This window comes from Phascolarctos cinereus, unplaced genomic scaffold, assembly GCF_003287225.1.
Source record: "Phascolarctos cinereus isolate Bilbo 61053 unplaced genomic scaffold, phaCin_HiC Scaffold_726;HRSCAF=1367, whole genome shotgun sequence".
In the NCBI taxonomy this organism is placed as follows: Eukaryota; Metazoa; Chordata; class Mammalia; order Diprotodontia; family Phascolarctidae; genus Phascolarctos; species Phascolarctos cinereus.
Window position 1 is genome coordinate 9,174,038 of NW_027556098.1, and position 25,789 is coordinate 9,199,826.

Consider the following 25,789-nt stretch of genomic DNA (forward strand, 5'->3'; position numbering starts at 1 on the left):
AGAAAGCAGGAAGATGATAGAGGGGAGGGCAGATTGGGAGAGGGGTAATCAGAAGCTAACACTTCTGAGGAAGGACAGGGTCAAAAGAAAGAATAGAATAAATGGGGGGGCAGGATAGCATTAAGGGAAATAGAATTAGTTTTTCACAACATGACTACTATGTTTTGCATAACCGCATATATATAACCCCTGAGTTGCTTGCTTTTTCAATGAGGATGGGTGGGGAGGGAGGAAGGGAGAAAATTTGGAATCCAAAGTTTTAAAACACATGTTAAAAAAAATGTTTTCACATGCAACTGGGAAATAAGAAATATTGGGAATGGGGTATAGAAATCTATCCTGCCCTACAGGAAAATAGGAGAAGGGGATAAGAGAAGCAAGGGAGAGACAAAAGGGAGGGCAAACTAAGGGAAGGGGTATTCAGAATGCATGCCATCTTGGGGTGGAGGGAAGGGCGAGATGGGGTGAAAATTTGGAACTCAAAATCTTGTGGAAGTAATGTTGAAAACTAAAAATAAATAAAATCTGATTTTTAAAAAAGCTAAAAAAAAACCTTTTGCTGATTAGCTAAGGAGACCATTCACTACATGTGTACTTAAAGAAACAGAAATATTGGAGTTGTGAAGATTTATGGAATAGTTTCTCAATACTTAGAGTTATTGGAGATCTAAAATATGACCAATGAACAGAGACTATACCTGTACTTCCATTATGAACCTTCAGTTTCAGAGGCTGTCATCAATCAATATATGACCATGTCCTACTGTCAGATGGGAGGAAAAACACAAGGTGACCCAAAGGAAGAGTATTAATGACCTGGTTACAATTCATTAGGAACATAGGAAAGCTTCAAGGGGAGACTCACACACTGAGCAAAGATGCATAGGATTTGATTGGGGAAAGGAAAGAAAGAGATGATAAGATAAATCTGGAACTCTCCCAGGTCAGGTTCGCCAGAAAAAAACTAAATGCATTATTTACCACTGAAGAAAAAAAAGATCTCAGTAACCTCAAATCTTAGAAGGTGATATACTAATAACATGGGATTTGACATTGTCCTTTATACTCAGGGTCACTTTTGTGGGCTTGTAGAAATGCTTTATTTATCCTTTTCAATCTTCAGTTGAAAGCTGTGGGCTCAGTGGAAGGGTTTCAGTCACTTGATAAAAATACACGTACTCAGAGACAAAGTCATAAGCTATGAACTCCCTGTCATGGGATCAAAGGATCTAAAACTAGAAGGAGCCTTAGCAATAATATAGCCCAATCTTCTGATTCAAGTATTTTTAACCCTTTTCATGTTTTGGATCCCTTTGGCAGTATAGTGAAGACTTTGGACACCTCAGAATAATGTGGTTATTTTTGCTTGTTTGTTTGTTTTAATTTATTTATTTTTAGTTTTCAACATTCACTTGCATAAAATTTTGAGTTCCAAATTTTCTCCTCAGCTCTCCCCTCCCTGCCACCCCAAGACAGCATGCAATTTGATATAGGCTCTACATATACATTCATATTGAACCTATTTTCACATTAGTCATGTTGTAAAGAAGAATTAGAATCAATGGGAGAAACTATGAGAAAAAGAAACAAACAAAAAATAGAAGAAAAAAAAGAGAGCAAATAATATGCTTTGATCTGCATTCAGACTATAGTTCTTTTTCTGGACGTGGACAGCATTTTCCATCGTGCATCCTTTGGAGTTGTTTTAGACCCTTACATTGGTAAGAAGAGATGACTCTATCAAAGTTAGTCATCACACATTGTAGCTGTTACTGTGTACGATGTTCTCCTGGTTCTGTTCACTCAGCATCAGCTCATTCAAGTTTTTCCAGGTTTTTCTGAAATCTGACTGCTCATCATTTCTTATAGCACAATAGTTCAGAATAATCTTTTAAATAATAACAACAGTATTTATACAGTGCCATACATGTGTATTCAATCATTTTTCAATTGTGTCCAACTCTTCATGACCCCATAATAGCAACAGCGTTTTAAGAACAACTTTGAGTGACTGAGTCATTTTGACTATTATAAATACACAAATTAAAAATAAACTACATATGAAGCAAGACACTGTCAACATTCAGAGAAAAAAAATTAAGGACATGTGAAAAATAGAAGTATGTATAAAATAATTTTACATATATGTACATACATACACATATGTTTCTATCTAATGGTATCCATCTTTAGGACAGTGGTTGGGGGAGGGAAGAAAAAAAGGAAAACAAAAGAAATGTACATGACTTCATTGTATATTTGGAGGGAATAGCAAGCTCCAATGGTAGATTTGCAGTTTCATGTGCAATTATTTTTGATTGTGCTATGTTATGGAAATGTTTGTTTTGTTCAACGAATTGAAAGAAAAAAAAGATACTAGAGTGGTTTGTCATTTCTTTCTCCAGCCCATTTTACAGATAAGGAAACTAAGGCAAACAGAATAAAGTGACTTGCCCAGGACTACACAGCTAGTAAATGTCTGAAACCAGATTTGAACTCAGGAAGATGAGTCTTTCTGACTCCACCCTGGCACTCTATCCAGTGCACCACCCAGCTGACCATATATAGTGCCTTAAGATTTGTTAAGTGCTTTACACATGCTATTTCATTTCATCCTCACAATGATCATGTGAAGTAGGGGTGATTATTATTCTAATTTTACAGATAAGGAAACTGAGTCTGAGAGGTCAAATGATTTACTTAGGGTCACAGAGCTACTACATGTGTGACCCAAGACACATACGATTGCAAAGGAAATCAATTGTATTAAAACAGAGTTATTAAGACATGTTTATAAAAAATTCTATATATAAAAAATTGCTGCTTTGATTTTACAGATGGAGAAATTGAAGCCCAGAGAGTTTAAGCAACTTGCCTAGGGTCAAGGAACCAGAGATATGAACACACAAATACTTCAAGGATTTCTAGAGCCTAAAATAGAAATGTGATCTCTAGGGTGGAGAAAGATTTCATTTTTAAAGTGGTAACAATAGATCATTTGTTTGAGGAGGATTTCTGGAGACATATGTAGCATAAAAGGTGGCAATTAACAGTCAGAAGCAGTCAGCAGCTAGAAAGAACTAAACCTAGAGACATTCCAGTGTACTAAGATCACATTGAATTACATGGATTACAGTTAAATTACAGTTCTACAAGGTGGGCTTCTTAGTCCTTGCTGTTAACAGAGGCCCTGTTAAAATTTAATTTGAAGGAAAATAGGAAACCTGAGAAGGATCATATTATAGCATTCTCCTGAATAAAAAAAAATCCTCCAAATTCCATCTCACACCTATCAACTATTTTAGTGTGTGAATTTGAAAGTAGGCAATCTTAGAATCGTGATATAGGCAAAATTAATAAATAGGCAGAATATGTGTTGGGTAGCCCATCTTCCCTTTTTTAAAAATTTATTTTATTTTTAATTTGTGGAATAAAACAAGCATTTCCATAACGGTTCAATTTTTAAAAAGATGCCCATGAAACTGCAAATTTACTAGGACAACTTGCTATTTCTTTCAGATATAGTCTATTTAAGAATTCCCACTTCTGACCAGGGGCCATCTTTTAATGCTTTTCTGGGGTCTTTCCCATAAATTCAAGGTAACAAATGTTAGGAGGCCCCTCTGTATAAAGTTCTGTTATAAGCAGTAAAGTGATACCTGCTCCACCCTCCTCATTAATATTTACATTTAAAAACAGGGAGAGCACAATCTGAACAAAAGGCAATATTAATTACTAATGAGAAATGTCTTCCATGATGTCAAAATGGAGCAAAAGGCATGTTTTAGAAATTCACAAGTATGTCATTGAAATTGCTCTAAAATGGATGATTAAATGACTATTTTGTAAAATGTCAGGAAGGAAATTGATCATACAAAGGATACTCAGTCTCAGCCTCAAAAAAAAAAGGTATGAGCTTATATATAAATATATTATAAAATATTGTGATATTATATATGTTATGATAGATTATAAAATTATAAGTTTACATAATGTGATATATATCTAATATATTGTGATATTATTGTATATTATTAAATTATGTATTTTATGTTATGATATTTTTATATAACATACTATCTATGGTATATTTAATGTTACTCATAAAATCATGTATTGTATTATAGTGTTGCTTATAAAATTATATATTACATTATATTTTATAATATATATTATTAAAATGGTTAGATCAAATCCTGCCTCAGATACTTAATAGCTATGTGACAAATGAGCAAGTCACTTATCCTCTTTAAACTGCAATTTCCTCATATCTAATATGAGGATAATAAGAAAGAGGTCTGTTGAAATGTATGAAATGATCTGTAAACTTCAAAGCGCTGTACAAATGCTGGCTATTAATGTTGATTAACCAATCTGTGTTGACCTGAGAGGTTATACCTATATTCTGCCATGCTGTACAGCTCTGACCTTCGTCCTGGCTCATTCAAAGTTTTAATCTGTTATCTCGATGAAAATGAAGAAGGCATGTTTATTAAACTGGAGAATAACAAAGCTGAGGGGGAAAGCTGGGTGACAGTTAAGATTCAAATATCTCATAGACCAGAATAACTGACTGAAATTAAGAAGCTAAAGCTTAATGGGAATAAATAAGGTAAAATCCTGAATTTATTATTATTATTTTTTTACTGTTCCTTTCATCAGGTATAGGATGCTCTCTCTAACAGTGCATATGGTATCTGCTTTGCCATTTATAGTCTTAGAGTTGCCTGGAACACTGATTGGTTAAGTGACTTGCCTAGGATCACTCAGACAGCTTGGGTCAGGGACAGCATTTGAAATTGTGTCTTTCCACCTCCAAGGCTAACTTTCAGTGCACTTTACTATGCTATTTCTCAGTCTCTTATGTTTGACGAGTTAACTACAAAGTACAGACTGCGGAGCACCTGGCTTAATAATAGTTTCTGTGAAAAGATATACAGGTTTTTAATGAACAGTTTGATTGTTAATTTGACTTTCTAAAAAAGCTATTGTAACCTTTATGTTAACTGAAGTAGAGTCAATCCGCGTCTTTCCTAGGGGTAATATTCCTGAAAGATGGCATGAAAGTAAACAAACACAAGTGATGATATACTGAAGCTATGGGAAATATGGGATTCGGTTACCATGACCACTAAAAAACTATAATCTTTCACTAGAGATCACTGAAAATAAACTTTTCTGCATATGATTATTTGTAACAAAACATTAATTCTGATAATATGTACTTTTCCTAACCATGAAATAACCCACAAATGCAGGGAAGAGGAGAGGCAACCTGGAAGGAACAGAGGGATGGGCTGCATGTCAGAAGAACCCAGAGGTAAGAAAAGGGAAAGGGGCAAACTGCCATCTCTAATCTCGCTTTCCACTAGTTGGCTGAACTGTCTTCTGATGAAAAAGCACATGCCTCTGGGTGATTTCTGGCACAGTCCAAGCTTGGAGTGCCTGCCTGCCACAGACAGTCAGGGTGGGGGAGGCCAGAAGCTCCAGCGGCAGCAGACCACCACAGAGAGGGCCATCTCATTTACCCATACACTTAACTGCTTTTCCATTTTTTTCAACTGCCTCAGCCTACCTTAAGAGGTTACATCAGCACTTTCAGGAGCAGATTCACGAACACTTTTAGGACTACTTTCCTTCTTTTTGCAATATAAACTCGTTCACATCCCACCTCTCTCTTTTTTTTTTCCTTCTCTACTGTAAATAGCCACAAACATGCATGGTTGCCAATGGGAAAGTAAAAATGAATTACTAATAAAATCATAGCAATGCTTGAAGTGGTGAAAGTTAAACTCAAGACTGTTGAGGATTGACTGTACAAAGTTCACAGCTGTATTATAAGCTCACCAGACCACATCTGGAATTGTGCACACAGGTCTGCACCTGGCTTTTAAGAGAAATATTGAAATAAGATATACAGGCAATGGGGTGTAGAAATCTATCCTGCTCTATAGGAAAATAGAAGGGGAAGGGGATAAGAGAAGGGGGAGAGATAGAAGGGAGGGCAGATTAGGGGAAGGGGTATTCAGAATGCACACAGTCTTGGGGTGGGGGGGGAGGCATGAGATGGGGAGAAAATTTGGAATTCAAAATCTTGTGGAAGTGAATGTTAAAAACTAAAAATAAATTAATTAATTTAAAAAAAGAGAAACATTGACAAGTTAAGAGTTCATCCAGGGGAAGTCAACTAAGGTAAGGAAGGGTCAGGAAAATAACAGTACTTAAGGAACGATTAAAGGGCTTCAGGACGCTTAGTCTGGAAGAAACTAGTAGTGTTCAGGCAGAGCCTAGGTGATGGCTTACCAGAAATATTGCAAACAGGATTCTAGCATTTGGTGAAAAGTTGGGCAAGAGGACCACCAAGGTTCTTTGCAACTTTAAATTTCGATGACTATGAATTTTAGGCAATGGCAATAGAGCATTAGTAGAGAAAATTAGGGGAAGGGCTTATAATCATCCTTTGGATCATGACAAGTGTGGGATCCTACATTCTGGCTATTCATGCCAGTCCTCCATGTCAAAAACAAAGATTTTCATTTTACATATGTGTGAGTGTATATTTATTTGTGTGTATATATGTACAAATGTGTGTATGTGTATGTGTACATGCATGCATGCATGCATGCATACATACATGTGTATGATAGAGGCAGTATGGGCGATACGAGGTCACCTTAGGAGTCAGGAAAACATGAATTCAAGTACCATCTCTGACTCGTACTAGCTGTGTTGCCATGTACAAATCACTTTATCTCCCGGTTTGCCAAGCAACCTTCTAAAATTCTAAGTTATAGAAGAGCTGTCAACTTGAATCAATTGAGGGACTTCGCACACCAGAAATTGCTATACCAATAAAACCACAAATCCCCCCCAAAAAAAAATTTAGTTGATCTCTGCATATGCATCACTTTTAAAAAAAATGTATTCAGTTCCAAATTCTCACCACCTCCAACCCTCCTGCACCCATTAAGAAGACAAGAAATACAATACCCATGATCTGTATGAAATCACATAGGTATCACTCTTCAGAAAAATTAAATCCTCAACAAACATTACACCCCCACCTCCAAATTAAAAGGAGTTGATTCTCTTTCTAGACTGCCTTGCCACAACACATTGTTAAGCTAGAACTCATTATCAACCAGAGTTTCGGGACTCATTCATTTCTTCCCCCAGATATTCAGAGATTTGGTATTATAAACCTCATTTCAAAAGTTTATTATGGGCCAAATAACTAGCTTGGAACAGCATTTCATTTAAGCACACGGCAGGCTCTAAAATTACTGCACCACATGAACTGCTAAAATGAAAAATAACTTTTTAAAAAGCACAGGGTTGTCGAGTTTCATTTTTGCTAAAAGTGGCAAGGATATTAAAACCTTCTGCTGCCTCTCTGAACTGATCTTTAGATGATGTGGGAAAGGCATATCTTTATACAAGCTACTTTTATTCCCAGCCAGGTACTTCTTTCTAAGCATTAATAATTATGAGAATTTAAAAAATATTCCTGGAAGCATCCAAGGTAGCATTTGAATTCTTCTTTCCATTTCCCATGCTTTCTCAGAACTCATAATCCTTTTCATAGGAAATGTCAAGTTTTTAGTGAAGATGTAAAGGATGGGACCATATCTTCTACTTTTTGCTAACTCCTACACAAAGCCTAAAATTGTCAGAGCTATAACTAGTCATTTTTGGTCCTCAGGACAAATGAAACAAAATTTGCCCTCAAGTCAGGTTGGGGTTTGGGACTTCTGCGGGAGGGCTTCTTATTTTAACTAAACATTCCTTCTGAATAATTGCTGATCTCAGTTGCGCATTTACTGGTATAGGTACCCTTGAATTTTCCGTGCTCTGGGGCAGTTGTGCTGTCCTGATTATGGCTTTGCATATAGTTAAGGGACATTTGGGAATATACTGTTAGCAAGAGATTCTTTGTCAAGATGTTTCTCCAAAGAAGAAATGTATCTAACACTTGGTTAATGAATTCTTTGGCCATAAAAAACCATGTAAGAGATAAAAATACAAAAATGGCTCTACAGAGAATGCTAAAAATCACAGTTTTTTAGATTATCTACAAATATCAACTTAGCCAATGGACTCTAAGTGATAGGTCCTTAGCCAATGACAGCAGAATACATGTACTACTAGAGAAATTGAGTCATGAAAGTCTTGACATTCTTGCTACAAAATATGTCATTTAAAACATTGGAAAGAACATTCTTTTAAAAGCATCCATTATATAGGTATAAACACTCAAGCATTTTACAATTTTTGCAGAAAACAAACTTGCCAGCACAAGAAAAGACAATTGAACAAGACTTGGCACAATGTCATATTAGTAGAAATATGGGATTATAGATTTAGAGCTGGAAGGGACCCTAGACGCCATCTAATCTACACCTCTTTTTATAGATAAGGAAACCAAGGCCAGTAGAGGGTAACCCACTTGCCTAGAGTCAAATAACAAGAAAGTATCTTAAGTGGGATTTGAATCCTGGTCTTCCTGATTCCAAGTTCAGCACTTTTCCACTACATAAGCATGGCACAAAGGAAAAACAAAAACAAAAACACTGGGTTCTGAGACAGAGGACCTGAGTCTGAGAGCCTGAAAACATCTGCTGCTTATACTTATGTCATCTTAGGCAAGTCACTGAACTACTCTGGCCTCAGTTTCCTCATCTGTAAAATGAGGGTGTTGGATCAGATGACCTTTAAGAGCCCTGCCAGTTCTAAATTTGAAACTATGTTGGATTTCTTCAGTAACCTAGGGAAATAAGTCACTATACAGGGCCTCCCAGAATATAAAGCTAATTTGCCATAAATAAGAAACTCCTGGGACGACAGTGCTAGTGTGGGGAAGCTGGTAATTGGTGGTTCTAAGCAGGGTGACCTTGGAGTATACACTTGTGATTTTCATTGGTATGCTTTTCTCTAGATTGGTAGATGAGGTGGCATCTCCCCAACCTGCCATTTTCAGTTTGGCTGTATAAAAATAGCATTCATGATAATTATCTTGGGAAAGAATTTGGGAAATAAAAAAGGCCTCCTGTTGAGAAGTATCGGGACTTCTGGGTGAAGACTACTAGTAGATTTAATTGACTTTTTCCCCAATTAATGAAATTACCCTCCACGAAATTATGCCTCTGATGCCACATCATGACCTGAAGGTGACCCAGGGTTCTCAAAGACTTAGCCAATGTAGCACAATCCCTGGCAGGTCCTAGCAAACCGGATAAGCTTCAAAAATGGGCCAAACAGACCATATGAGGATCTACCAAAGGAAGTTTGGAGAAAATGCATTTCCAGAAGGTAAAGAAATTTTCTTTGCTATAATAACAATCAAAGATTACCCGTGGGGTTGCCTTGAGAGACAATGAGTTTTCCATCCCTGAAAGTCTTAAAGCAAGACTGAATTATCATTTCTTAAAGCCATTATAGAAGGATGTTTGGTCATCTGTGTATTGGATTGGCTGGCTTCTGAGACCCTTCTGTCTCTAAGATTCTATGATTCTATAATATTAAGACATGGAAAGTTGTGACCTGAGTCATAGAAGACAGTACCTTTACCAATGGAATCACAGATCCTTTTACTATTGAAATATGAAACTGCATCAGGTGGAGAATTTTATTTGTTTATTTTTGGTCCAAATCTGTGATTTTTTTTCAGTGGAGAGATAAGAATGAAAGGAAAGGGAATAGTAAGGGAATTAGCATTTATAGAGCCCCTAATGTGTGCCAAGAACTGTTCTAAGTGTTTTATAAATGTTACCTCGTTTAATCTTCACAATAGCTCAGGTCTCTGAGATGCTATTATTGCCTCCATTTTGTAGTTGAGGAAACTGAAGCAAACAGAGGTTAAATGACTTGCCCAGGGTCACCCAGGTAGTAAGTATCTGAGGCTGGATATGAACTCAGTTCTTCTTGAATCCAGGCCAGGCACTCTATCCACTGTGCCATGGAAGAGAAGTCTCAGGGTATAAATTTCCTTATTTTTTGCAGTTCAAGGTCCATAACATACTGTCAGAGAATTGCCTAGAGCAATTAAGAAGTTAAATCCTCTAAGATCACAGATAACATATATTAAAGATTGGATTCTCCTGACTTCAAGGCTAGTCCACAATGTACCCCATCCTAATGCTTCTCATGGTTTATATAGTAGCAACATATGGCAAAATAGTGTGACCCTCTTTACCAACATAAAATCAACCAAAACATTCAAAGACAAAATTAAACAATCAGCAAGCACCTACTATGTAGCAGCTGTTATACAAGTAACTACAATATAAAATGGAATAAAAATTATAAGCCACTTATGTTCTAGACTGGAGATAGACCATTTCTGGCTGCTGCTCAGTAGTTTAAACAAGTGGCCACTCCGATAATCTGTTAGTTTAACAATCATCTTTCCAAGTATAGGAATAAACCAAATCATTGAAATTAGAAATTCCGTGAGTGCTTGTTATTAAGAATTTAAAGCACCCATCCTCTCTTATGTATGGAGACTTTTCAGGCAGGCAGCTTTAAGCAAATCTGGAAAACAGTTAAGTATTACTGATGTTCTGCCCATTACTCATGTAATATTGATGAACCTTGGAATGATCATTCTGATTATTCCTAGCTGATTTTTAACAAGAGATCTCCTCCCACTCCTTAATTAGGTGCCTACACACAAACAAAAGCCTATTATAGCCTTCTGAAAGAACACACTAAATAAAATGAGAAGAAATAGATCTTCCAGATCATGGGATAATAATCTCTGTATAAAAATAAAATGATTCCTGAAACCCTCGACTTAAACATCAACACATGGGGAGTTTGAGACTGTGTCCACTGCCCCCACTGCAGTGAGCAGCTAGCAAACAAGATGATACCCATTCTTACACAAACACATTCAAAACTGTCTATGACTCATCATTTGAAAGGTTTTATCCAGGTCAAAAGCAGTATTACATCTACCTCAGTTACATTGTTATCCTTAATTTCTAACAAATTGGAGAATTTTGGAAGGCAAAGGGCTGAATTTTAGAGGAAATGAAACAGCTTGACCTATTTCTGAACCTATGGAAGAAAACTATCAGAGTCAAACAGGGAAGGAATCACAGAGGGGTAGAGGAACCAGCTAGAATTCCACAGTCATCTCAAATCTTTCTTTTGTAATCTATTCAAGTAGAATTGGAGTCTGTATTTATGTCTCATGCTGTTGGTGAGATGGAGATTCAGACTGCAAAGATTGCCGGCAATATGCAGCTGAATTGAGATATTTTAGCTTCCGTTATGCCCAGAGCCCCACAAAAGGCCAAAATAACTTCAAAGGCTTTGATTCACCAGGAGTAATAGAAATCTGCTCCTCCTGTCACCCACTAACTAGCTTGTGGAGCCATAAGATAAAAACATCAATAACAAGACTATGAGAGTTGGTGAAACCCTAGAGTGTATGAGGAGAAGTGGTTGAGCATCATTTTCAGGAAATTCCAAAGATACTGTTGAAATGGCCACAATAATCTTCTGACACTCCCCATTTTGTATGCAGACTCACAATTAAAATCAACCATCCAGATAGAAAGTGGAATAATAAGCAAATGGGGATACAGCTTAGGGTGGTGGAAAGAACTTTTCTTGAAATAATAATAGCTAGTGTTTAAATAGCACTTTAAGGTCTTCAAAGTATTTAACATATGTTATCTTATTTGGTCCTTGCTACAATCCTATGAGTAGGTGCTATTGTTATCCCATTTTATAGATGAGTAAGTTAAGGCTCAGAAAGGTTAACTTTCTCACCCAATGTTAAACAAGTAGTATGTTAAGGCAGGATTACACCCAAAGAGTTACTAAACTGCCTATACCCTTTGACCCAGCCATACCACTACTAGTTCTAGTTCCAAAGATGATTAGGGGAAAATGAAAAGAACCTATAGGTTCTAAAATGTTTATAACAGTTCTCTTTGTGGTGGCAAAGAACTGAAAATTGTAAGGATGCTTGTCATTTGGGGAATGGCTGGACAAATTGTGGAATTTGGCTCTTCCTAATTCCTAATCTCTATCCATTGTGCTACCTAGTGACCAGAGTTTATGATGCAATTATTGACACAGGCTATGTAATTGTAAACATGTGACTTAACCTGTTTTAGCCTGTTACCCGGTCTACGTGATAAGATGACTCATACTATTTACTTTATAGGGTTATTATGAGAAAAACATTTTGTAAAACTTAAAGTGGCAAATTTATGAATATTAATCATAAAGTAGATATTCATTTTAGGACCATAAAATTAGGATAGAAAGGGACCTTTGAGGTCAAACTCCTCATTTTCCAGAAAAGGAAACTGAGACACAGCGATGTCAAGTGACCCACCCGAAGATCCCACAAAGAGAAAGTCTAGTTATTTCTCCTGGGGCTTGCTCTTTCTTTTGATGATCTCTTCAAATAAGAATCCTTTGTAAAGGAACTATATACGATCTTACCAACTCTTTTCAAAATTTACGATATGCATTTTTGGACTAACTTTCTCCTTGATCCTCTCCACTCCCTCCTATGGGCACCTGTGAAGAGCTACTGACCTCTGAAAGGAGATATGTGGGAAGGAGTCACTTTTCATGTGCAAATTTGATCCCTGGGGATTTTTTTTTAACCTGAAGTTCTGTATTCCATAGTAAGGAGGTTTCTTGTCTCCTTAGTCAAGTCAACTTAATAATTATATTATTAAAGGCTAATTCTTTCATTCTTTCTCTGAAAACTCTTTAAAATGTCATCACTGAGTTTTTCAAACTGAAAAAAAAACCGCCTTAGAAGAAAAGCTAGAGGATTTATCCACTAGGGAATAACAGATCAGGGCTGGCATCATTATACAAGCATAGATATAGAGTTGGAAGAGACATTAGAGGTCATATGGTCCAATATACAAATTTTATTAGAGAGGAAAACTAAAATCCATGCAGGAGAAATAATAAAATTTGTTCTCTTCTGAACTTCCATATTTTTGTTGACGGTAGGGCCATTTTTCTAGTCACCCATGTTCGTAATCTTGAAGACATCTACTCTCCTTCACTCCCCTATCCAACAAATTGCCAGGTATTGTTGATTTGACCTCAATGACATTTCTCATACTCATTTCCTTTCCACTCAAATAGCCGCTATCCTACAGCCTTTTCTCCCCTAACTGGAATTATTGCATTCACCTCCTATTTGATCTCTCTACTTCCACTCTCTCTTCCTCTCTTCTCTCTTCCATACCAGGGTGCATGGACTGTTCAGGGAGGACTAACCCCTCTGGTGTAAGGGCTTGCTGAGCCCTTTTCAGGCATACTCACCCACCTTTGGTGCCCACATTTCACCCAACTCTTGTGGTTCCAAGAAGCTGTAGCATGCATAGCAGCTAAATCCTGGTAAAATCATTTTAGCAGATGGGCTAAACTAGATTTAGGGTAATCAACACACTTCAAACCCAATGGTAAGTTGGGGGGGTGGCCACCCTAAGTATATGAAAGCTTCCCAAGTGGAATGGGTGAATAAGAACAATTTGCTCCAATGGAGCATTTAGAGCTTGGTCAAGCATGGAAGATGCCAAGGTAATTCACTGCATCTGGGGCCATCATCAATTGTCCTAATTTTTGTCTTACCACTGGACTTCAAAGACTCTGGAAGACAGAGTAAGGCTAATAACTTTGTACAACTCTGTCTTACTTAAACACAATTCACATTCAAGTCATCATCCCATGATGTCATTGAGAATGAAGAATGAATGATACAACTGGTGCCAAAATAACCTTCTTAAAGCACAGGTCTGATTATATCATTCCCCTAATCAAAAATCTCTATCTCCCTATTGCTTCTTCTCTATTTCCCTATTGCTTCCATTAAATATAAACACATTTAAAAATCTTCTCAGCCTGACTCCAGCCTACCTTTCCAGGTTTCAGGTAGGACTTCAGCCTATCTTTCCAGGTTTCCTTCCAGCTAAACTGTCCTAATTACTGTTTTCCAAACTCAGCACTCCATCTTCTGCCTACATAATTTTGCCCAGGTTATCTTGACCACCTCAAATACACTGTAATATATACCTTTTCCACTTAGAAAGCCTTGGTTTCCTTCAACGCCCAGCTCAGGAAGCCTCAGGCTACTGCAAGAAGCCTTTCCAAATCTCTACCAAACAGTACTCTCTATTAAAATTTTACTTTTAATTTATTCATTTAAATATTGTGGCGTAGTAGTAGTAGTAGTAGTAGTAGTAGTAGCAGCAGCAGCAGCAGCAGTAGTGGTAGTGTTGAAGTTTAGAGGTTTAGGGGTTCAGGGGTCCTGGGACCCCAAAATCACAACACACTTATCCTGCCTAAAAGAATTCAACCCAATTCTTTCAGCCAAAGACAAGGTTTATTAGAACATCTCTCATATTGGGCAGACTCTTAAGGAGTCTGAACATTAGTAAACTATTGGCTTATTGGCTAGATTATAAGAATTTAAATAGTGGCTAGATTATAAGAATTCTAGCATCTTAATGGAGACAAGATGGACCTTATATACTGAAAGCCTGTGGGAGGGATCTAGGAGTGGCCAAGTAGTTTGTGGTGATGGGAGGAGGGGCCTAAGGAGATCTGGATGGGAGCAGCCAGTAAACTGGGGTGAACAGAACTCCTGGGACCTGGACAATGGAGCCTAGCTAGGATTAAGTGTGGGAAATGGCCAGGGGCCATAGGGAGGTAGGACAATGGAGGGGAGATTGGGTGTAGCCACAGTGAAAGGCCAGTTGATGGGATTATAGCCTCAGGCTAACACCAGAGATTTGGCCATGTGGGAAAGTCCAGGATTTTTCCTTTCTGGGGCCCAGATCCCAACCCTATCAGTAATAGTAGTAATATAGTAGTAGTAGTAGTAGTAGTAGTAGTAGCAGCAGCAGCAGCAGCAGTAGCAGCAGTAGCAGCAGCAGCAGCAGCAGCAGCAGCAGCAGCATTTATATAGCACCTACCATATGCCAAGCACTCATGCACTTTACAAAAATGATCTTATTTGATCCTCACGAAGATTCTGGGAACTAGGTGCTATTATTATCCCCATTTTATACTTGAGGAAAACCCTTGAGATTAGGTACTATTTCACCTTAATCTTAGCACATTGCTTTAGTAGGTGCTTAATCAATGCTTTGGCAATCTTTGAAGTGCCCCAAGTAACACAAATAGTGTCTGAGCTGGGAATAGGAATTGAATGCTGGTTTTGTGACTCCAGATCCATCCCTCTCTGCACCAGTTTCCATTTTATTCTAGACACGATCAGGAGACAAAGGAGCTTCTGAGCAAAGAAAGTGACATGATCAGAATTAGACTTCAGGGATAACATTTTGGCAGCTGGTGTGGATCATACCATGGAATAGGAGAAAGATTGGAGGCAAAAAGACTAATTAAGAGGTTATTGCAATAGTCCAGGCAAGAGGTGATTAGAGCTCAGAATTATGGAAACGGATGTGTGAATGGAAATAAAAGGGCAGATTTGAGAGATGCTATCAAGGTTGATAGAATCAACAAAACCCAGAAATTCACTGGGTGTAAACAATGAATGAGTGAAGAATGGCTGAGATTGTGAACTTGTTTGACTACAAGGATGGGAGTGCTTTGTTTGTAAGTAGGGAAAGTAGGAAAAGGAGATGAGTATTCTATTCCAAATCCAGAACTCTCTCTCTGTTGCACTATGATGACTCATGCTGGATTTGGGTTCAAATTCTAGCTCTGTGTTTTAATACCTATGATATTGAGTGAGTCACTTAGCCTCAGATTCCTCATTTTTAAAATGAAGAGAAATGGATAAATGCCCACTAGTTTCCTTCCAATGCTACTTCTGTGATTTTACACCTTCATGATGAGGTCTTCTTGAGTCCTGATCCAGTCAAGTAATGTATTGATGAGCCCTCCAATGTTTATGTCAACTGCAAATTTGCTGACAAAATTTTGTATTTTCCCCTTAACTCAATAATGTATTTTTATTTTTTTTTCTTTTCATATGATTAGAATATGGGCCTCTGTTGAGTTTGAAAACTGACATGTTTTGATAATTAAAAAACAATATTGTTGAATCAGAGTATAATGAATAATAATTTTTAGAACTACTCATTTCTTCTGTAAGCGTTATAATTCTTTCTAAATCAAGTTTTGTCATGTAGTTGGAATGACTTATACTTTTCTTTTTTTTTTTTTGGCGAGGCAATCAGTGTTAAGTGACTTGCCCAGGATCACAGAGCTAGTAATAAGTGTCAAGTGTCTGAGGCCGGATTTAAACTGTGATTTATACTTTTCAAACCTATGTAGCTGACTCATATTCTGTTTTCTTGGCATTTTTCATTTTCATAGTATCTATTCCATTATTTCCACTATTCAGTAATTACCAATTCAACAATATTTATTAAACATCTGTCATGCATCACACTGCATGACACAGAAGAAGATAGCAAGATAGCTAAGACAAGGGCTCTGCTCTCACAGAGCTCATTGTCTAACAAAGGGACGTGACACATATGCAAATAACTCTGTTACAAAACAAAACAAAATATGATAAGACAGAAGAGATGAGTAAAATGCAGCTTGAATATTATAGCGGGATAGATCTTTTTTGTAATATTAATGTCACGTATTTTTTGAAATAGAAATCAATTCTAACTTTACTTTTCAAAACCTGTCCAAATATCCTAGCTATATCTTCCACTACATCTACTAAATAAATATGCTGCACCATTGCTTTGAAAGCTTTCTCTTTTCTCCTCTCTGACAAGATGCTAAAATCTTTTTTTTTTATGGCTGAACTGATCAGGTTCTTTTCTTTTCTTTTCTTTTCCTTCCTTCCTTCCTTCCTTCTTTTCTGTCTTTCTGTCTTTCAAGAGTCAACACCTTTTAAATCACTAAGGATTCAGCTTCTAGTAAGCTCTTCTTTCCACATAGCTGAAGCACTTTAAGTAAGTATGAAGTTCCAACTGATTTCATGATTTCTCTAATTTTAGATCAGTTACAAGAAGCCTAAAAGGAGACAGGAGTGTAGTCCCCTTAAATTCCAGCTAGGGGCCATATTCTGCTGCTTTCAGGACACAAGATAAGATTAGCCCACAAAGCAGTGTTGCCATCAGAGATATCGCCCCTTCCCCTTCAGAGAGTCATTTGGACAGGTCTGTTTAACATTGTTACAACTCTTTTTTTTTTAAATAAGACTAAGCAGTGTAACTCATCATACTAATTGCTTTCTTAGCATCTTCTGTTAATAATATAGGAGAAAATGGGATTTGTTTAGTAATCAGAATTTGTTAGGGTAAACATTAGCAGGGATATATATGTATATACATAATATAAATGAGTGTGTGTGTGTATATATATGCATACACACATCATATCTATATATATTTATATTTTCTACTAGGAGACGGAGGAAAGGAGAGAGAGGGAGAGGAGAGAAGAAGGAGGAGGAGGAGGAGAGAGAAGAAGGGGAGGGGAAGGGGAAGAAAGAGAGGGAAAAGGAAGGGGAGGAGAGGGGGAAGGGAGAGGAGAAAGGGGAGAAGAGAGGAGAGGAATTCCACTGGACTATGCTTTTATGCAATAATAGAAAATAAAATCTGATTCATGTTCAAGGAAAAAGAGAAGCAAAATGAAACTGATCCCAGAAATGCCTACATCAAAGCCCAATGATTCATCTAAACCAATGAGAACAGAATCGGTTATAATAACTAGAGACTAATCACAGTTGTTTTGAGATTATTTGCTCACAGGGTTAACATTTCATATTTGCCTGTTTCTTAATGGTTTGTTTGCCATTCATGCTAATAACATGATGAAATGGATACTGATGGATTTGTTTAGCATAAAATGGGGAAGTGTTAGATGAAGAATTGCATTGTAATTGATCCATTATTTTAAAGTATTCCCTGCCCCCTCTTCAAATGCTTCTGTGTGAGCCATTAAGGAGCTCAAAGGACCACCCAGACTAATTTCCTTGCCAGAAAAGGAATGTTTCCTTGGGAGGCTATAGTACATTAGTCAGAAATGTGTTTTTTACTCTAAACAAAAGCACCTTAATGGCAAAAGGTTGCAGCTTACATGAGAAAGTAATTGGAACCAAGAGCCTTATGCTTGAAAGGTTCACTATTGACCCAAACTATCAAAGCTGCATGATGTCTTTAGAAAGAAAAGTAACCTTTCCAGGAAGTTCTTTCATCTTCTGTGGCATTCACTGCGCAAAAGTCCTTCCTTTTTACCTTGCTCTCTCAAATCGCAAATTGAGCTTTTGCATTTTTAGCAATGTGAAGCTGCTGGTTGGCAGTATTGTTATGGAAAAAAGAGGCAAGGGGAGGAGGAAGGGGAGGGGAGAGAAGAGGAGCAGAACCAATTCCAGTGCCAGCTCAACTACTAACAGTGACGTGTATAACTCTCGTCTAGTTACTTAACCTCTCTGGGACTCAGTTTCCTCATCTGAAAAGTGAGGGCATTAGACTGGGTGACTTCCAAGGTCCCTTCCAGTTCTAACAATAATCAAAGTGGTGGTTCTATCTATGAATTGTTCCATGATTCTGTGATATGGTAGTTCAAATGTCCCATATTTAGACTGAACCTATGACTCCCCTCTCTCCTCTCCCTTCCCCTCTCCTCTCCTATCACCTTTCCTTCTATTCCCTCTCCCTCCCTTCTCTACTCCCCTTCCTTCTCTCTATCCTCCTCCCCCTCCCCCTCCCCTTCTCCTCCCTCCTCCTCCTCCTCCTCCTCCTTTTTCTCTCCCCTCCCTCTCTCTCTCCTTTCCTCCCTCTCCTAGTAGAAAATATACATAGCTATGATGTGTGTATACATATGTATACACACACTCATATATATTATGTATATACATATATATCCCTGCTAATGTTTACCCTAACAAATTCTGACTACTAAACAAATCCCATTTCTCCTATATAATTAACAGAAGATGCTAAGAAAGCAATTAGTATGATGAGTTACACTGCTTAGTCTTATTTTTAAAAAAAAAGGGAAAAAAGAGCTGTAACAATGGTAAACAGACCTGTCCAAATGACTCTCTGAAGGAGAAAGGGAGATATCTCAATGGCAACATTGCTTTGTGGGCTAATTTATCTTGTGTCCTGAAAGCAGCAGAATATGGCCCCTAGCTGGAATTTAAGGGGACTACACTCCTGTCTCCTTTTAGGCTTCTTGTAACTGATCTAAAATTAGGGAAATCATGAAATCAGTTGGAACTTCATACTTACTTAAAGTGCTTCAGCTATGTGGAAAGAAGAGCTTACTAGAAGCTGAACCCTTAGTAATTTAAAAGGTGATGACTCAAGAAAGAAAGAGAGAGAGAAAGAGAGAGAGAGAGAGAGAGAGAGAGAGAGAGAGAGAGAGAGAGAGAGAGGAAGGAAGGAAGGAAGGAAGGAAGGAAGGAAGGAAGGAAGGAAGGAAGGAAGGAAGGAAGGAAGGAAGGAAGGAAGGAAGGAAGGAAGAGAGAAAGAAAGAAAGAGAGAAAGAGAAAGAGAGAAAGAGAAAGAGAGAAAGAAAGAAAGAAAGAAAGAAAGAAAGAAAGAGAGAGAGAGAGAGAGAGAGAGAGAGAGAGAAAGAAAGAAAGAAAGAAAGAAAGAAAGAAAGAAAGAAGAAAGAAAGAAAGAAAGAAAGAAAGAAAGAAAGAAAGAAAGAAAGAAAGAAAGAAAGAAAGGAAGGAAGGAAGGAAGGAAGGAAGGAAGAAAAGAAAGAAAGAAAGAAAGAACTCATTTGGGGAGTTCCTGATAAGGAAACTTCCTCTAGCAATGCAGACCCCACAGCCAATAACAGACTTTTCTCAGGGAAAAAAAAATGTTGCAAAATGTATAAATAAAATGCATAGCATTGCAAAGGAAACTGATTATGTTGAAATAGTTATCTAAAATATTTTTAAAATAAATTTGTGGACCATGAAATTAACCATCCCACTACCAAATTCCTCTGATTCTAAATTCTGCCCTCTTTCCACTATACCATATTGCCTTTACCTTGGACTTGACTCTGTTTATACTGAATTCCCTATCATTCCAGCCCTAAATATTCCTTTGGTACTTAGGCTTTTATTTGGTCGGTCTCTGATGTCTGTCAGATCCCTCCTGGTTAGCTCAGTTTCCAGTCCATTCCCTTCCATGTCTTACCTGTTTCATTGCTGTTCATATCATGATATAACAATTATTATAACTGTTTATTGTATATATAACTAATATAATTAGTTATAACTAATATAATTACTATGTAATATATTATATAACTATATATCATAGTTATTATTATAACTATTATAATACTTTAAACAATACTTGTTCCTTCATTCCCTACTTCAGTCAAATACTTGTGTTTTATGTTTAGTCATTTTTCAGTCATGTCTGATTCTTCATGACTCCATTTGGGGTTTCCTTGGCAAAAAAAGAAACAAACAAAAACCCAAAAACTAGAGTAGTTTGCCATCTCTTCTTTAGCTCATTTGACAGATAAGGAAACTGTGTCAAACAGGGTTAAGTGGCTTGCCTATGGTCACACAACCAGTAAATTTCTGAAGTCAAATTTGAACTCAGAAACATGAGTCTTCTGACTACAGGCCTTCATTCTATCCACTTTGCCACCACTTATTCTATAAGTCCTAGGCTAGTCATACCTGTGGATCAGTATCTTTCCTAACAGGAATTATATATGGAAATTTCCTGGATGAGCAAAGTGTTACCACGATTATTATGGTCCTTCCTGGTCCTCAGGCCTTATATTCTCTATTGTTTCTCTCAGTTTTTAGGTTTCTGATTAGTGGTCTGCATTTTTATCCACCTATTTTGCTTTGTTTTTCAACATCTGTGTCCCTATCTTTGCAACTCTAATACTCAATGCCCGCAAATAATTCCACTCCAAACTTTTTACCTGTTTCCAGACCCCCTTTAAAAATCTATGTTCTATATTTGGTTTGATTGCATGCTCATTATCCATATTGCTTTACCAACCTGTCCCAAACTCATCCAGTTCATTGACCAACCTCCATATGCCATTTCCACCTTTCATTTCTATAGTAACAACTAATTGTTATCAGTCACTGCTTACCCTAACTCTTCTCTAGGCTTGAGAAGAACTAACTTCTACTGCATCTTTCATAGCCTGTCTAGGGGCTGTCAAGGCATTTCTGAAGTTCCAGGACCCTTCCTTAGGTTTGCATCAAAAATCCTTTCATTTAGCATCCTGTTTGGCCTTTGATCTCTCTTTCAGTAGATTGGGAAATGTTAAAGATTTGAGAGGGGGGTTGATTGAGGTTGAAACCTGAAGAAGAAGATGGGAGAGGATGTGATTAACTGCACATTTAGAAGGGTTGGCCTTGGTGAGAAGGGTCATTTACTTTTCAGAGAATGGGGGAAAGGAGAGAATGGGGAATGATGTCAAGATGAGAAGAATGAGAGAAGAGCAAGCTTACATAAAATTACCTATCTGTAAATTAAGAAGCAACGTTGCTAGCTGAATGGGAGCAGGGAGGAAGAAAGATAAGAGGCTTGAGGAGGGAAGAGGAGGTTTGGAATTGCTTCTGTAGGGAGCGAGGCAGTGAATCACTTACAAAAAAAAATTAAAGGACTTGGTTGCAATATGGGCCCTGTTAAAGCTGTATAACATGAATTTAAAGTGTATCCAGCCAGCTGTATAAGACTTTCTTCCAACTTGTGAGTTAGAGTAGAGGACATGAAGGGTAGGAGGGATATGGAACAGAGGTTTGGCAAGAGATGATTCATGATAGGATGAGGGATTCAAGAACAGAGGACAGTATGAAGTTGAAATGGCTAAATATAGTGCCAGAATTAGAAAGGGAGAAATATGAAAGAGCAGGTCTAATGGCCTGCAACATTATGAAGGGTAGAAAGAAGTTTTGATGAAGGGAAAGAATAGGTTTAGGAGTTATGAGGCATAGGAAGAGAAGGAATGATAAGAAGTTATGATCAGATAGAGGGCTGTCAGAGTTCACAATTAAGATGGTTGAATACTTATGGGTAATCATTATAATTAGTGTGTGATCATTTGCGGTTGAGGTGGCATGAAGGAGTAGATCATGAAATATAGGAAAAATGAGTAATTGGAAGGTTAAGGACTGAGCAAACATCCATTGAATTTTGAAGTCCATTAATACAATGACAGGAATTGAGAAAAAGATGAAGACAGTAAGCTAAATGCTAACCTCCTTGAGAAAGGAAGGGACATGACTTGGAAGCCCATCTACAACAGCTGTTATGATCTGGATTGGGTCAAACATTTTTATTGAGTAGACTTCAAAGGCGGAAGGTTGTTGAGTGATAGTATCAATAAGAGAGTCTGAAAATGGCAGTAGAAAGGAAGGAACGTTTTTAGTTCCTCTCAAGGACAAGTGTGTCGGAGTATGTGAGAGAAGGTGCTACTAGGATTGTAGAAGATGTCCAGGGATACAACATCATCCATAGGAATCCTAGTCTCCATGAGGGTTAGTAGATAGAAGGACTATGAGAGAAAAAGGTCCAGGATGAAGAAATTTTGTTCACTATGGAGTAGGAATTACAGAAGGCATAGGATAAGAGGTGGTTGGTTTTGGAGTGGAGCATTGGTGAAGTAGGGGTGAGAAGGATGGAGGTCAGAGAACAGAAGGTGGGGATTGGGAAAGGTTTGCTCCTATGTGGTCTCGGATTGATTAATACAGAAATAGTGAACTAGATAGGAGGTGAGAAAGTGTCAGCCATAGTTGTAGTAGTGATGGGGGATGGGATTCATGTTGGACCCCTAAAAGGACCCCAATCAAGTCTCTGGTATTTGCCTGAGGCACCTGGCCCATCCCAATATAATCCTTTTAACTACCTCTTCATTGTCTGAGGCACCTGGCCCCACCTCAGGCTATCTAGACCCCTTCTCTGTTACCTCCAGATCATCCCAGGCTATTGGCCACTCCTTGATCCCATCCAAATCTTCCCACAATCTTTTTCACTATAAAAAGAGGTCAGTCTTGTCTACCAATTGCTCAGGTACCTTAAGAGTCTGGCCAGCTTGTCAATAAAAGAGTCACAAATGCACTGGTTCTTAAAAGTCACCAGCTTCTATTGGAGGAACAAACCTTATCTCTGACTGAAAGAAGGCTTGAGTCGAATTCTTTCTAGGTATGACCCACGCCTTTTGCCCTTGAATTTTGGAATTCCCAGCACCCCTAGACTGCAATAGTAGTGGGTGGAAGATAAAGTTCACAATCTACAAGGGGTATTTCATAGGGCACTGAGACAAGTCTAGGTCTGGATTGCCCCTGGACAGATGCTACAACTACTCCTACTTCAGGATATCTGGGAGAAGGATTTCTGGTTAGTTTGTTAACCCAGATTTCTATGGTCTATAATTGGACAATGCTTCATTCATTAGTGTTTCTAGTGACTAAAGAGTATACGGGGTAACAAAACAAAAAGTAGAAAACTATTTATCTTGCTTAGTTATATTCCCTCTGGGCTACCCACCGTGCTTTCATTCTCCCACACATATTCACAAGTTGTAGAGATAAATACTTATCCAGGTACAAGACACTCTGTGAGTCAGAACTCCAAAAAACTAACTCATGTACCTCACAGTGGTGGATTTGCCTTTAATAGTCCACCAGCAGATACAAATAGCTCAAAGCAAAGGCGCGTGCTAAGATAGCATTAAAAGAACAATATTAACAAAACAGTTTCCCTATAAACCTGGAGTACACTCTTCCATAAATACACACAGTGTCAATGGGCTAAGTGGGCACACAGAGAAATACACTAGTAAAGAGGCGACTCCCACTTCCAGAAATGCAGAATGGTGATGTCTTTTCCCTTCTCCTAGACTGCTCTCGTTTGGGGTATCATCTGTGCTGGGCAGGCCACTGTTGTACTCCCTGAGTCTATTCAGATCTGCAGTTCATCTCTCTAACTTACTTAGGACACTCTGAAGTCTGACCCCACCTTCCTGAGATGCTGGATCTTCCTTCACTTGGCTAGATTGTCTCTGAGGTCCCTTTTAGATCTATGATCCTAGGATCAGGGGAACCTTGAGAGAAATTATTATTAATAACTAATGATTTGGGGAGATTGAGTCCCCCCCTTTCTTTTCTATTTTCAAGACCTCAGTCTCTGAAGGTCAAATTAAAATTCTCCTGTAGCAGACCTAACCCAACCCAACCCTACAAGGAATCTCTAATCTCAGGTGAATTGCATTCAATCGAGATCCTTTTGTCTAGATAACCCAAGGCTGGGTGTGGTCTGAGTATACACAGACAGTTTCTTTTTATTTTCTTTTTCTTTTAGGCATTTGGGGTTAAGTGACTTGCCTAGGGTCACACAGCTAGTAAGTGTCAAGTGTTTGGTCTGAGGCCGGATTTGAACTCAGGTCCTCCTGACTTCAGGGCCAGTGCTCTATCCACTGTGCCACCTAGCTGCCCCAACACAGATAGTTTCTCTGTCCAGGGTGACAAGATGTCACTCTCAGCCCCTCATTTTAATATAGCTCACCTCCTATTGTGTTAGTCAATCAGAATTGATAGCCATCCTTCTTGCAAAAGAACATATAAGCTCTGAGACTGTTGCCATGATTGTCTTTTGGTCTGAGAAAGATGGCCAAATAACCATCCATTTATTAATAATGTGCTGGTCTTATTAATAAAATAATTAAATTACCCAGAAATTATGTCTCTTGAACCTTTCTAATCATTGCAACCTATGATTATTTGCAAATTTATTTCACTATCCAAGTCACTGATGAAAGTATTCATTAGTGCTGTACCCAAGACTCATTCTATGGAGCACCACTCATTTTAATCTTGAAGCAATACTGATTGACCCATTGGTGATGCTTCCCTACTACTAGAACTGTATTCTCCCTTAGAAATAACCTTCAATGTTTTTGTATTTACTTATAAGTGTATATATGCCTGGCACACTTAATGCTGGGAAGTACTTAATAAATGATTAATCTAATAGGTGTTTCAGCTATTCTCTCAGGAGAATATGGATTCCTTGAGGTTGAGGATCATTTGTCTTCCTAACCCTAGAGTCTAGCACAGTGTATGGCATATAGCAGATGCTTAATAAATACTTGATGAATTGGTTCAGCAATGTTAACGATAAAAATCAGTAGTGTCTTCATCACACTTGATACAACTGAGTCCAGAGCTCTGGTTTCTTTCAATAAATGATTTAGGGGAACACCTGTGGAGTCACCTAATTAAAGAGGGAGGAGCCCTTTAAGTACTCATGAGATGGTAAAATGTGGCCACAACTACACAGAATAAATTGATGAGAACAGAATTATTTTTATTCTGAAATCTTTTTTTGAGGGAACAAATGAAATAACATATGCAAGATACTTTGTAAACCTTAAAGAACTATATAAATGTTACTTATTATAGTAACTATTATAATTCATAAGTTCATAAGATTTATAGCTTGAAATTACTTTTGAGATCCACTAGCAAACACAAATAGTAGAACTGGAAAGGAACTAGTCCAACTCTCTCATTTTATAGATGAAGAAATTGAGGCTTTATTAGGTTAAGTGACTTATCTAAGGTCACACAACTAGTAAGTGGCATGCTCAGAACAATCTTCAACACCCTCACCAGAGTTAGAGTATTTACCTAATTTCTAGTTGTTGTTTTTGACAATAGAAGTACCTGAACTTGTAATATGTACTTATTTTCCTTCCCTTTCTCCCATTTATATCTGGTTACAACTTCATTGATATTTACTTTCAAAGGACAATCACTGAGTGGTTATAAGGTAAACAAGTTTTGTTACTTCAGCAGTGCATGGCAAAAAATAAATGGCAGGTT